The following is a 15,671-nucleotide window of genomic DNA, read 5'->3' on the forward strand; positions in this document are numbered from 1 at the left end:
ATAGATCTATAAAAGTGCCTAGAGGAATAATTGAAGATGTGTTAGTACAAGTCAATAAATTCATTTATCGTGTGGATTTTATTGTCTTGGACACACAACCTGTTGAAGTATGTAATTCATTTCCTGTTATTTTAGGACATCATTTTCTTGCAACTTCTAATGCATTGATTAATTGTAGGAATGGACTGATGAAGCTATCATTTGGAAACATGACATTGGAGATGAATATTTTCAACATTTGCAAGCAACCTAGAGATGATAATGATTTATAGGAAGTGGACTTTACTGAAAAATTAATTCATGATCAATTTCCAACCACTTCCAATGAAATTGAGATTGATGAATCTGATGATTTGAAAATGATTTATTTTCAGGAAGAATCAAAGACAAGTAATTGGAGGCCACAAATTGAGGAATTACCACCACGATCAATTAAGTCCATACCTTCAAGTGTTCAACCACCAAAACCTGATTTGAAGCCGTTTCCATCCAATCTCAAATACTCATTTTTGGGAGAAAATGAAACTTTTCCGGTAATAATCTCTTCCAAACTTAATGCACATCAAGAAGGTAAGTTATTACAAACTCTGAAAATGCACAAAAATGCATTAGGATGGACCATAGCTGATATAAAAGGAATTAGTCCTTTGATTTGTACACACATAATTTATTTAGAGGAAAATGCTAAACCCTCTAGAGAAATGCAACGAAGGCTAAATCCTAATATGAAAGAAGTAGTGAAAAATGCAGTCATTAAGCTTCTTGATAATGAAATCATTTATCCTATTTCTGACAGCAAATGGGTAAGTCCTACCCAAGTTGTACCTAAGAAGTCTGGAGTCACTGTGATAACAAATGAGAACAATGAGTTAATTCCCACTAGAACTGTTACTGGTTGGCACATGTGCATTGACTATAGGAAACTTAATTCAATGACTAGAAAAGATCATTTTCCTTTACCTTTCATGGATCAAATCCTAGAAAGAGTTGCAGGTCATGAATTTTATTGTTTCCTAGATGGCTATTCGGGTTACAACCAAATTGAAATTGCATTGGAAGATCAAGAAAAGACTACTTTCACATGTCCATTTGGTACTTTTGCATATCGAAGGATGCCTTTTGGATTATGTAATGCACCAACCACATTTCAAAGATGCATGCTTAGTATATTTAGTGATATGGTTAAACATTTTCTTGAGATTTTCATGGATGATTTTTCTGTTTTTGGCAATTCATTTGATGATTGTTTGACTAACTTAGAAAAGGTTTTGACTAGGTGTGAAGAGAAGAATCTTGTGCTAAATTGAGAAAAATGTCATTTTATGGTAACAAACGGCATTGTACTTGGTCACATTGTTTCATCAAAAGGAATTGAGGTTGACAAATCTAAAATCGAGTTAATTGCAAACTTGCCAATACCAAAATCTCTTAAAGATGTTAGATCATTCCTGGGACATGCTGGTTTTTATAGAAGGTTCATCAAAGATTTTAGTGTAATATCTAAGCCTTTAAGTAACCTTTTAACAAAGGATACTATTTTTGAATGGACTGAACATTGTGAAGAAGCCTTTGTTAAACTTAAAAACTTGCTTACTTGTGCTCCTATCATTCAACCTCCCGATTGGTCATTACCTTTTGAAATAATGTGTGATGCTAGTGATTATACCGTAGGTGCTGTTTTGGGACAAAGAAAAGATAAGAAACCTTATGTAATTTACTATGCAAGTAAAACTTTAAATAGTGCTCAAATGAATTATACCACCACTGAAAAAGAATTACTTGCAGTAGTATTTGCATGTGAAAAATTCAGATCTTATCTTGTTGGCTCACCTGTTGTTGTTTTTAGTGATCATGCAGCATTGAAATATCTTCTTTCTAAGAAAGATTCGAAGCCTAGATTGGTGCGGTGGATTTTATTACTTCAAGAATTTGATATCACAATCAAAGATAAGAAAGGCAGCGAAAATGTTATCGCAGATCACTTGACAAGATTGACAACAGATTCGAAAACTGACATCACACCAATCGATGACTACTTTCCCGATGAATCTTTACTTTTTGTCTCTATAATGCCTTGGTTTGCTAATATTGTCAATTTTCTTGTTTAAGGACAATTGCCAGCTCATTGGAGTACCCAAGATAAAAGAAAGTTCTTGAACGAAGTGAAGAACTTTTATTGGGATGATCCTTATTTATTCAAATATTGTCCTGATCAAATATTTCGAAGATGCATTCCGGACAATGAGGTAAGTAGTGTCATTAAATTTTGTCATTCTAAGGTATGTGGGGGCCATTTCTCATCAAGAAAGACAACTGCAAAAATCTTACAAAGTGGATTTTATTGGCTCACCATGTTCAAAGACTCACATGCATTCTGCAAGTCTTGTGAAAATTGTCAAAAGTTGGGATCTATTTCAAAACGTCACATGATGCCTTTAAATCCTATTATTGTCATTGAGATCTTTGATTTCATGGGTCCATTCCCTCCATCATTTGGTTTCTTATACATATTAGTCGTAGTAGATTATGTTTCAAAATGGATAGAGGCAATTCCAAGTCGAAACAATGATCACAAAACAGTGATAAAGTTTTTGAAAGAAAATATTTTGAGTCGATTTGGAGTCCCTCGAGCCATAATAAGTGATGGTGGAACACATTTCTACAACAAGCCATTTGAGTCTTTAATGAAGAAATATGGAATCACACACAAAGTTGCCACCTCTTATCACTCTCAAACAAGTGGACAAGTAGAACTTGCTAATAGGGAGATCAAACATATTTTGGAGAAAACAGTGAACCCTAATAGGAAAGACTGGTCTTTAAGACTTAATGATGCACTTTGGGCTTATCGAATTGCTTATAAAACATCATTAGGTATGTCACCTTATAGACTAGTCTATGGAAAACCTTGTCACTTGCCTGTGGAACTTGAACATAAAGCTTATTGGGCTATTAAAGCTTTCAATTCAAATCTGGATGATGCTAGTCAACTGCAAAAATTACAAATAAATGAGCTTGAGGAAATAAGAAATGATGCATATGAAAATTCAAGAATTCATAAAGCAAGAATTAAAGAGTTTCATGACAAGAAAATACAGAGAAAAACCTTCAATGTTGGTCAAAAAGTCTTGCTTTATAATTCTCGACTTCATTTATTTCCTGGAAAATTAAGTTTAAGATGGAGCGGTCCTTTTATTGTGAAACATGTGTATCCATATGGGGCCTATGACATCGAGAATACAAAGAATGACAATGTTTTCAAGGTAAATGGACATCGTCTGAAAGTTTACTTTGACAATTTTTCAGTTGAACATAACTCTATTGAATTGAGTGATCCTGTATATAAAGATTGATTTTATTTTATTTTATTTTTGTTTCTTTTTGAGTGATTTTTGCAAGTTTCTCTCACCCTGGTCAAATGGCGGACAACGGTACTCCGTGACTTAAGTCGGTTCTTTCAGTTTCCCACAATAACTGATATTTATGTATATATTTGTGCAATTCTTTGAATCTCTCTTCTAATTCTCATTTGAAAATGGACACTAATCTTGAAAAATTGAAAAAGTATTTTCCCGCTCTGCCTCAGAATACGATTACAAAACTTTACCGTGCTAGATATGCAAGATTGAGATTGTTAATGAATCATGGAATTCCTGAAGATATTCGTTGGTTGATTGAAGCAAAGGTCTGATTATCAAGTGAGTCCTCTAACTTCTTCATTTCACACATGCCTAGAACAAGTAAAAGCACTTTTGCAAAGAAACGTCGTGCAAAACGACTAGAAGTCTGTCATCGATGTGCTAGATGGACTTGTAATACACAATGTCATTCTTTAGGAATGGTATCTATAAACCGTGAAGATAAAATACAATTCATGAAGGATGGCCTAAGTAAGAAGTCTTTAGATAATCTTCTATTGACTCTTGAGACGCATCCTAGTGGAGATGTGCATCGTGTAATTCATGATTTATGGCCACTATTTCATAAAGAACATGATCGACTTAGTCTTGGAATCTGACTTAAAAAAGACCCTGTTTGCCAGTTTTTAAGAAAACTGGATGGGAAGCCTATCCCCGACCCATAGAGGGTGTTTAAGCCGTTCTTAAACTTAAAACCAAGGGAAGATGTGAGCCACAATCACAACTACCTATACATACACATGCTTTTGTAAAAAAGTAAATAAATAAATAAATAAATAAATAAATAGAGAGTGTGAGACTCCAGCTGGCCTACATATAGGTGTTATGATTGCCTTTCTCATTTCTCATCTATAAAACCCTCTCTTCCTTCCTTTCATTTCTACTCAACCCATACATTCAACAAATACAGAAGTGTGTAGAAATGGCAAGTTCCTCAGGTCATCAAATAAGAAATATTTGTGTTTTCGGTGGATTTAGTCCTGGGAAAGAAAAGGAGTTTTTAGAATCAGCAAATCATCTTGGTCAGGTGCTAGCTGAGAGAAAGATTCATTTAGTGTATGGGGCAGACAGTCTTGGGTTAATGGGAGGTGTGTCAATATCTGCATTTTTATGAAGTAGTCAAGTTTTGGGGGTCGTCCCTGAAGCTTTGGCACAAGGTCTATTATAATACTTCCTGAAATATGCAGATTTACAAACTCTTGCATTGTTATCACTTAATTCTGCTCACATACTTATGTAACATGTATTCTTAAACCTTAATTTACACACACACACACTTTAACATATGATTGTGGGTTGCATATTGGATTATTACATTATTTATGTTCTTTTGTTAAAGGTAACAACTAAGGGAAAGGCATTGTATATAATTAAGAAAAAAAACATGAAAAAAAAGAAAAAAAAAGAAAAAAAAAATGATGATAATAAAAATGTAGATAAGTTTGGTTTCGTAGCCTCCCTAACCTAAGCAATTAAGCCCGAAGGGGTGTTTTAACACCTAATACCCTAAAGTCAACTGACTTGGGAGCTATTGGCCCAACGCTTGTTACATGGGTTGAGGAGAAAAGCTTAAGGGAATCAAACATTGCACTATCTACATATCAGTATCTGCGACCCGAGTTACTAAGCTCGTAGGGGTGTCTTAACACCTAATGCCCTAAGACCAACTGGTCTGGGAGTCATTAGCTGAAAGCTCGTTACATGGGTTAAAGATGCATGATGTTTTTAAAGTATATGTATATAGAGTTAAAAAAAAAAAAAAAGACAAAAATAGTAATCCCAACCCAAGGAAGTTAACCTTAAACATTAGAACAAAAATTTTGTTTTCTTCCAAGAAAAGCCCCATAATTATGTGTTGATACATTGAGCACAAAAGAAAGGTTTATTAATATCTTGTTAAGAGGTATTGAGCAGATATATAAATTTAATGAGAGTTTGTTTATCTGGATAGACTAATGGAAGTTAAATGATGAATACCTTGCTTTGTGAAATTTGCAAATTTGTTTTCTATTTTAACGCTTTGATTACTAGGGACTAGTAATAAGCTGGTTGGGGGGTGTGATTAGTACTTAAAAGTGCATTTTTATCATGGTTTTATATCATCATTTTGCACTTGAAGTATCAATAACTCCTTAACTAAAATATGTTTTATAATAATGTATCTAATAATATAAGATACCTATAATTTATGGTAAATGTCTATTTTTAATGCAGGCCTATCACATAAATGAAAGGATTGATTGATGACTTGAAGAACTTAAATTGCAAGGATAAAGAGATGGCCAAACTTAGAAAAGAGATGTCGGTGCAATCCAAACCGGAACACTGTTCGGTAATTGGGTCATATCTGGAGCTACAGATCTCAGATTTAGGTCCAATTTATATGGATGGAAAGGTAAGACATAGGCCTACAACTTTCATATGGAGCCCAAGATCTAAAAAGGCCATTATCAAGTCCAAATTGTAGCAACAACAAAGAAGCCCGAATCTGTCTTCCAGCCCGAGCACTATTCGGTATTTTGGCCATATCTGGAGTTCTAGAAGTCCAAATGAGCTGAAATTTTTACACAAGAAAGCTGAGACAATTGCCTACAACTTTCATGTTTACAACTGGCTCCAATTTTGACGTTATCAATGACGTTTTGGGCAGACAAGAGAAGATAAGGATTGTCACCAAGTCAAAAGTTGGTCACCCACTTATCAATTAGTCATCAAATCAATAGTTCCCATTTTTGGCCTATAAAAGGAGGCATTTGCCATGCATTTAGGCATCTTGATTTCCAGATCAAGATCATGCTCTTCCTTTCTCTCTTTGTATTTTTTATGCTTTGTTTTCATTAATATTAAGTTTATGCCTTTCATTTCCTTTCCTTTACTTAGTTAACTTTTATGTTCTTATTTTGTTTATCTATTTTGCTTTCTTTCATTATGTCTAGCTAAGTTAATTATGTCAAGGTGAAAAGGTTACACTAATGGTGTAAGAATAAGTATAATGTAAACTTAATATGGACTTTAATGTTTGATACTAACATGTTTTATATTTGCTATCTTGTTCACTCTTTAATACTTTGCTTGTTAAATGACTAATCTTGATTTATGTTGTATAACACTTGGTACAACAAATGCTTGGCACTTTCATAGCCCATAATGTATGGTATAACCGACACCTGAGCTATGAAAGGAACTTGATTTGTTGTTAACATAAGTTATAATCATGAATGCTTGACGAGATTTACAAGTATTAGCATTAATTGAATAAGATGACTAATGTAATCATGTTAACAATATATAATCTGATTGGAACCTCCTTTGTGTGTGGTTTCCAATTCAATAATAAGAGTTTATACTATACTTGTTTGATATACCATTAGTGGAACCTCTAACCTTGACATTTGTTATTATCATTGTTTAATCGTTACATTAATATTCCATCTCAAAGTTCTCATCATCTTCTTCTTCTTCTCTTTCTTTATTATTATTATTATTACTACTACTACTACTACTACTACTACTACTACTACTACTACTACTACTACTACTACTACTACTACTACTACTACTACTACTACTACTACTACTACTACTACTACTACTACTACTACTACTACTATTGGCTATTTATAGCCAATGAAAAGGGACAGCGAATCACAGATTGTGCAGGTAATCACGGGATTGTGCAAAATTTTTGATGTACAGCTGCACCGCCTACCATCGGCAGAAATCCTCTGCCTACTGTGACAAAATTAAAAATTCAAATTAGTATTATAAAAATCTTTTCAATCGCTAAAAATCAATTTTAATTACAAAAAAAAAATCTTTATACGGGTATCAACTCGGTTTTGACCAAAAATGACGTTTTTAACTCGAAATGGCCTGAAACTCATTTTTTCATTCTGGTCGACATGGTGGGACCCGTATTGACCTAGTGGACTCGGTTCTGACCAAAAAATGATGGTTTTGACCTGAAATGGCCCGAAACTCATTTTTCATCCCGATCGACATGGTTTAACCCGTATTGACCCAGTGGACTTGGTTTTGACCGAAAATGATGGTTTTGACCCGAAACGGCCCAAAACTCATTTTTTTATCTCGGTCGACATTGTTTAACCTGTATTGACTCGGTGGACTCGGTTTTGACTGAAAATGATGGTTTTGATTCGAAACGGCGTGAAACTCATTATTCATCACAGTCGACATAATGGGACCCGTATTGACCTGATGGACTCGGTTTTGACCGAAAATGACAGTTTTGACCCGAAACAGCCCGAAACTCATTTTTTATCCTGGTCGACATTGTTTAACTCGTATTGACCTGGTGGACTCGATTTTGATCGAAAGATGCGGTTGACTTGAGAAAATATATTTTAAACTCTTTTTTTTATATATATATTTTTTATGAATAATAAAATAAAATAACATTTGAGAAAATCTTAGTGAATCCAAAATTGGGTTACAATAGTTGCCCCCTCTTTACAATGCGTACGGTGCAAAGGCATTGAAAACTTCATTTTCTTTTGACTTTGCATAGGAAGTTTTGTAAAGAAAAATGGAGGTGTTGAAAAACACATATATTTTTTAGTTGGTCTAATTCTTATGGGCAACCTGCTCAAGTGAAAAACATGACGGTGTTTTCAATCTTGATTTTGTGAAATACCTGAAAGTGATTTCAAGAATGGTTTAGTGAAATACATGAAAGTGATTTCAACAATGGTTTTCTAAAATACATGAAAGTGATTTCATCATTGATTTTGTGAAATACATGAAAGTATTTCATCATTGATTTTGTGAAATACATGAAAGTGATTTCAACAATGGTTTTTTGAAATACATGAAAGTGATTTCAGATTGATTTTGTGAAATACATGAAAGTGATTTCATCATTGGTTTCCTGAAATACATGAAAGTGATTTCAGATTAGTTTTGTGAAATACATGAAAGTGATTTCAACGATGGTTTTGTGAAATACATGAAATTGATTTCACTATGACTTTCAAGGTTAATGAAAACTTCTAAAGGAAGTCATATTTGTAAGGCTCAGATCTGATTTGTAAAAATCAATCTCAAAGATGATGAAAGCTTCTCACGAAAGTCTTATATCTACGGTTGGGATCTGATTTGTAAATCGATCTTAGAGATGAGGAAAGCTTCTCAAGAAAGTCTTATATCTACTATTGAGATCTGATTTGCAATCGATCTCAGAGACAATGAAAGCTTCTCAAGAAAGTCTTATATCTATGGTTGAGATCTGATTTGTAAATCGATCTCAGAGATGATGAAAGCTTCTCAAGAAAGTCTTATATCTACGGTTGAGATTTGATCTTCTGTTCAAAATAATAGTAGGAGTAGAATCCTTATAAATCACGCAGTATTTGGTGATAGACATCATCAACTTCTTGTATTTCAAGCCTTTCAAAGTTCTCAGCTCTTGAAGCTTTAATCATGTCTTCCTCTTCTTCCAATGCTAACCCAAATCTTGTTCCTGCAGTAGAGCCTGTAGTTTGGCATACTACTTTTGAAGTGAATGGTCGTCCAATTACAATAGAAGATACTGTAATGGACAATGAAGATACTGCTATAGCCGTGGCTAGAGACATGGTCCTTCCCTGTGATGAAACAATGTTGGCAGCTAGGAGCGATATTGAAGTAGTGAATCAGTCACTTGCTCTTAGTATTAGAGCTACTTCGTCTTTGGTGAATGTTGTAAAGCGTCTTCATGCCAGAAGACTTCAGTTGAATACTCAAGTTCTTGATCTCCACCATCTGATCGAGAATTTAAGGAATAGACTTCGTGATGAAAGACGTCATAGAAATGACTTGGAGAGGAGAAACCAAGAGCTGAATACACGTGTTGACTTTTGGAAGGATTATGTTAACACACGAAACCTCGAATTCGAGGAAGAGATGGAGCATATGCGTAAACAATTTGAAGAATTTCGAGGCATGATTAATGATCAAGATGACAATATCCCTAATCGTCCTCGCACTGTTTAATATTTGTACTTTTAAACCTTTTGTCATGAATAAAAAAATCCATCTTTCTTGTCTTCATTTATGAATTTTGCTTTCATGAAATTGTCATATTTGATGTGATTAGAAGAACTTCATTTCGTTTGAATCTCATTGGATCCCGTTGGGAATTTTGTTTCAAGAAATTTCTACAAGACAAATATGCAATGTTTGTGAAGTTAGATGATATGCAATGCATCTTACCTTAATATAGATCCCCTATTCATCTTGTTTGAGGATCTTGAATGTTAGTAAGTTCTTTTGATTCACGCATCTTTCAAATCTACTCAAGTTGACCCATGTTGTTTATTTCTCCAAGATAAACTTTGTTTGAGTTTTCCAATAGTCACTGCCTCTTTCTCTATTGGTTACTTACTAACACTAGTTTTATCATGTGTATCTCCCACTAGGGAAGCAAATTTCTTTGTGCCATTTGGAGTCTGGTGACCGCTTCTCTGCCTCTAGAAGATTTCTGGTGATTGCTTCTTTACCCTTGGAAGAACTAACTATCTCTTTTCATTTCCTCCTTTGCTCTTATTGTCGTTAGAATCTTTGATTTTCTAACACTGCCTCTTGGTGTGTCATATATCTGTCTTCTTCACACAGAAAACCATTTTTTCAAAAATGATTTTTCAAAAGATCTCTTTTGTTTTTGAAAACTAAAACTCTCAATGTCTGTTTTTGAGTAAGGTGTAGCTCCAGTAGATGTTCTTATTGCTATGCGATATGCATGTAGAGCAAAGGGAAGCATCTCATGCCAATCCTTGTAAGTGACTACCATCTTCTGGATAATCTTCTTGATATTCTTGTTTGCAGCTTCGACAACACCATTCATCTTTGGTCTATAGGAAGATGAGTTTGAATGTTTAATTTTCCACTTCACGCACAATTCTGTGATCATTTTTCCATTAAAATTCTGGGCATTGTCGGTCACTATCTTCTCAGGTGAACCCTACCAGCAGATCAAATCTTTCTCAATGAAACTCTTGACCACCTTTTGAGTTACATGGGCATAAGAGCTGGCCTCCACCCACTTTGTAAAGTAATCAATGACTAATAAGATAAATTGATGCTTATTGCTGGCTTTTGGGTTGATTGACCCAATCACATCTATTCCCCACATTGCAAATGGCCATGGTGATGTCATATTAAATAGGGGAGCTGAAGGTGCATTTATCTTATCACTATGCACTTGACATTTATGACATTTCCTGACATAATCGATGCAATCTTTCTTCATGGTCATCTAGAAGTACCCAGATCGTTGCAATTATCTAGCCATCATATGCCCACTTGCATGAGTTGCACCAATTACTTCATGAATTTCTTGCAATGCTACCTTAGCTTCGATTTCATCTAGACATCTTAGTAAAGTCCTATTGAATGACCTTTTGTATAGAATTTCTCCATCCAGATAAAATTCCAAAGCTAACCTTCTCAAGGTCTTCATATCTGCTTTAGATGCCCCCAAGGGATACTCTTGATATTGGATAAACTGCTTGATGTCATAAAACCATGGGTTCCCATCTATTTTTCCTTCAATTGAACAACAATGAGCTGGAAAATTTCTAATCTCAATGCAGATTGGTTGTACCCTGATTCCGTAATCAGTTTTGGCCATAGAAGCTAAGGTTGCCAAAGCATCAGCAAACTGGTTTTTGTCTCTTCCCATGTGGGTAAAATCTATCTCGTCAAAGCCCTCAATCAGTTTCGAGAGATATTATTGATATGATATCAGTTTTTCTTCCTTGGTCTGCCATTCGCCTTTCACTTGACAGATTATTAACATTGAATCCCCATAGACATCAAGCTTCTTTATTTTCATCTCCAAAGCAGCTTCTAATCCAAGTATACAAGCCTCATATTCAGCAGTATTATTAGTGCATTCAAATTGTAGTTTGACTGAGACGGGATATTGCTTCTTGTCAGGTGAGATTATCACAGCGCCTGCTCCATTACCAGAAACATTCACTATCCCATCAAAATACATGATCCACCAATCATTCTTCTCTGTCTTCTTTTACTATTAACACATCCTCATCCGGGAAGTCAAATTTCAAAGGCTCATAATCATTGATAACATTATCTGCTAGATGATCATCAATTACACTTCCTTTTACAGATTTTCTTGTCTTGTATACAATATCATACTCAACCAACATTACTTACCATCTTGCTATTCGGCTTGACAAGTAGGGTTTCTCAAAGATGTATTTAAGAGGATCCATTTTTGAGATCAACCAGGTGGTATAATACAACATATATTGTCGAAGACACTTCATACTCCATACAAGAGTATAACATAGCTTCTCAGTCATAGTATATCTGGATTCACAATCGGTAAACTTCTTACTCAATTAATAGATAGCTTGCTGCTTTCTTCTAGACTCATCATGTTGTCCCAACACACAACCCATTGCTACCTCAGTTACTGTCAAATACAAGATCAAAGGTCTTCCAGGCACATGTGGCACTAGTAAAGGTGGATTCTGTAAGTATTGCTTTATTTTATCAAAAGCCTCTTGACAATCTTCGTCCCATGTACCGGGTTTTTTTTTCGAAGTAATCAAAAAATTGGCTCACATGTTGCTGTTAATTGAGATATGAATCGAGCGATGTAATTCAAACGTCCTAAGAAGCCTCTTACTCCTTTCTCGGTCTTAGGAACTGTCATAACTTGAATTGCTTTCACTTTATCAAGATCGACCTCTATTCCTTTATTGCTTATCACAAATCCTAGCAACTTTCCAGACTTCACCCCAAACAAGCATTTTGAAGGATTCAGCTTCAACTGATACTTCCTTAGTCTTTCAAATAATTTTCTTAGAACCTAAACATGATCTTCTTCATTCTTAGACCTGACAATCATATCATCAACATACACTTCAATCTCTTTATGTATCATATCATGGAAAAGTGTCACCATTGCCCTTTGATATGTGGCTCCAGCATTCTTTAACCCGAATGGCATCACTTTGTAGCAAAATGTTCCCTATGGTGTGACAAAAGTGGTCTTCTCTTTATCTTCTTCAGCCATTTTAATCTGGTTATAACCGGAGAATCCATCTATGAAGGAGTAAGTTGAACGCCTAGCAGCATTGTCTACTAGGACATCTATGTGAGGCAAAGGAAAATCATCTTTTGGACTAGCTTTGTTTAGATCCCTGAAATCTACACATACTTTGATTTTGTCATCCTTTTTTGGTACTACCACTATATTAGATACCCATTGAGGGTATTTAATAACTTCTAGAAAATCAGCATCCCACTGCTTCTCTATCTCTACCTTGACCTTGAGCACAATATCCGGGCGAGTTCTTCTTAATTTCTGCTTAACAGGTTTACATCCTTCTATTAAAGGCAATCTGTGTACTACAATATCAATGTCTAAACCAGGCATATCTACATAAGACCAGGCAAACACATCGATATACTCTTGTAGTAATGAGGTTAAACTGCATCTTTCTTCTATAGTAATCAGAGTTCCAATCTTTAGCTCTCTTTTATCTTACTTAATGCCTACATTTATCACCTCTAATTCTTCCTTTACAGGTTTCCAAGTATGCTCTGACTGTTCTACCCGTCTAGCAAACTCTTCATCCATTGCAATCTCATCCTTATCAAAGTTTGGCCATTCATTTTCAATGCAATATGTTTGTGGATTTATGGAGGATTTACTTTCAGAATTCCTGAAAGCGGAAGGTGTTTTTAGTGTGAATGCATATCTTGTAGCCGAACAAAACAAAAGGAAGATAACAAATGCTGATGAAAATGCTTGATCTCAATAATATTTTAAAAGTTGGCTCAACAATTATGAAAAGACCTTATGTTGTCATCTTGAGCCAAGATTTCCAAGTAGGTATAAAAACACAAAGCAAACTACAATGCAAAGCACACAAAGCACATAAAAGCAAATATAAGTAGACGTTTAATCATTACTTCTTGAAAACAACTGGGGCTTTTTCAATCTCCCAATTCTGTAATACTTCTTCAACTGAAAGCTTTTGCGCAAAGGTGCTGGTTAGAGCCTCTTCTAAAGAATGGACAGTTAACTGAGGTAACAATTCATCTTCTTTTATTGTTTTTTTGCTCATCATCACAGTTTCAGCCTTTCCCTTCACCTTCCTCTACATTGTTGATATCCATGACAGCAAGTTTCTGTCCTAAGACTTCCATCATGTTTTCATGTTTCATCACATATGCTGACTTTGGAAAAGAAACATGGATAGGTGGGATTACAATGTCTTCTTCCTCTGGCTTTCTTCCTTCTATTTTGGCCAACCTTCTTTCTCGCTTTATCCTAGCAGCTCTCTTGTGATCGTCCTTCTTAAGCTTAAAGCCAAGCCCAAACCTCTGATCAGTAGCCTTAATTTTCATCAAGTTGACTTTTTTAAGATTTCCAGTAATTGGATCATTCTAGAATGGTAGCCCATGTTTTAAAAAGCATTTAGCTATCATTCTGCCAGTATCAGAAATAACTGGTCTTCTCAACACCGTATTCTCCAGTACCCATTCAGTGTTCACAATCTCGAAGGCATGGAGATTTCCATCTTTGCAATCTTCTACTTCAATATAAGGGACCACCACATTCCTTATCATGGATAAGGTTTTTTCTGCCTTAACTTTCACTAGAGTACCATTGATAATGTACTTCAGACATTGGTGTAGAGACGATGTCATAGCCTAGAGGCGTGTATCCATGGCCTTCCTAATAACATGCTATACGAAGGATAGATATCCATCACTTGTAGGGTTATCAAAAACATCTGAGGCCCTACAAACAATTCAATGTCAATGGTCCCTATCACCTATCTAGGGGAACCATCATATGCTCTAGCTGTCATAGTACTTGGCCTCATATGAGTAGCATCAATTGGCATCTCATCTAGCATATGCCTTGGTAGCACATTCAAAGCTGAACCATTATCCACAAGCACTTTGCCAATCAGAAAGTCCTTATATTTCACAGTGATATACAAGGGCCAATCAGTGAAGTATAAGTAATTGGAGGCTTGAATTCTTCCCACCAAATGTTCCATTGTATCCTGAGTAATATCTTGTGGCACATATGCTTTATTCAACACCTTTTGCAATGCTTTACGGTGTAACTCAGAACTCAAGATAAGTGACATTAAAGAGATTCTAGTAGGAGTTTTCTTCAACTGATCTACCACACTATACTCACTATACTTCATCAACTTCAGAAATTCATTAGACTCCTCTTCACTTATGGGTTTGTTCATTTCTATATTTTTAAAAGCATCAACTATTTCTTTTCCTTTAGCTTTCCTCTGCCTCTCTAATTCTTCTAGTGTAAAACACCGACCACTTCGAGTTAAACCACTAATTTCAGTATAGAAGATAGGAGTAGGATTTTTAATGTTGAAAGCATACCCATAATTGTAAGGCATTGTGCCATAACTTCCATTATTGGTGCATACAGGCTTGGTTAGGATTAGTTTTGGTGGACCACCCACAATTGGTTGGAGTTTACAAACCTCCCTTTTTTTCTCCTAACGGCCTATCATCTCAACTTCACTGCTTTCTTCTTCACTTTCTATCTGTATCATGCCGAAAATCAGCATCCTTTTCACTTCTTGGTGAAATTCTTCGCAATCATCAATGTGATGTCCCACCTTGCCATGAAACTTACAGTAATTATTTCCATTCATTACTGGTTCAAACTCAGATAAATATCCAGATTGTACCATCATACCATATAGTTTTTCCATGGAAATCTTCAAAGTTCTTTCCTTCTTACCCTTTACTCCTACAACATTCACCCCTCCACTCCTTATAGCATGATTGGGTAAAGGGTTGGAATTCACATTCGGTGCATCATCAAAAGTTATCCATCCAGCTTTTATCAATTGTAGAAGCTTGTTTTTAAATGCGTCATAACTTTTAATGTTATGCCCAGCAATGCCAGCATGATACTCATATATCATATCAGGCTTATACCAATTTGGGTATGGAGGTTGTAGTGGGGTTAAGGGAACAGGGGCCACTTGCCCAATACTTAACAACTTTGAATACATTTCTCCTAAGGGAAATGGTAATGGTGGCAATCGTTCTTGGGTTCTTTGAAATTCCTTCTTGGAGGATTAACAATCTAGTTACTTTGTTGGTCATTTGGTTGGTTTTGTTGGTTGGTAGGGAAATGTTTAGTGAAGTTTACACTTGCAACTTGTTGGGTAGGTATTTGAAAGTTATAATAATGGTAATTTTTCTTCTTACCCTTGTACC

The sequence above is a fragment of the Populus euphratica genome, unplaced genomic scaffold, assembly GCF_000495115.2.
Source record: "Populus euphratica unplaced genomic scaffold, PopEup_1.0 scaffold171.1, whole genome shotgun sequence".
NCBI classification, from domain to species: Eukaryota; Viridiplantae; Streptophyta; class Magnoliopsida; order Malpighiales; family Salicaceae; genus Populus; species Populus euphratica.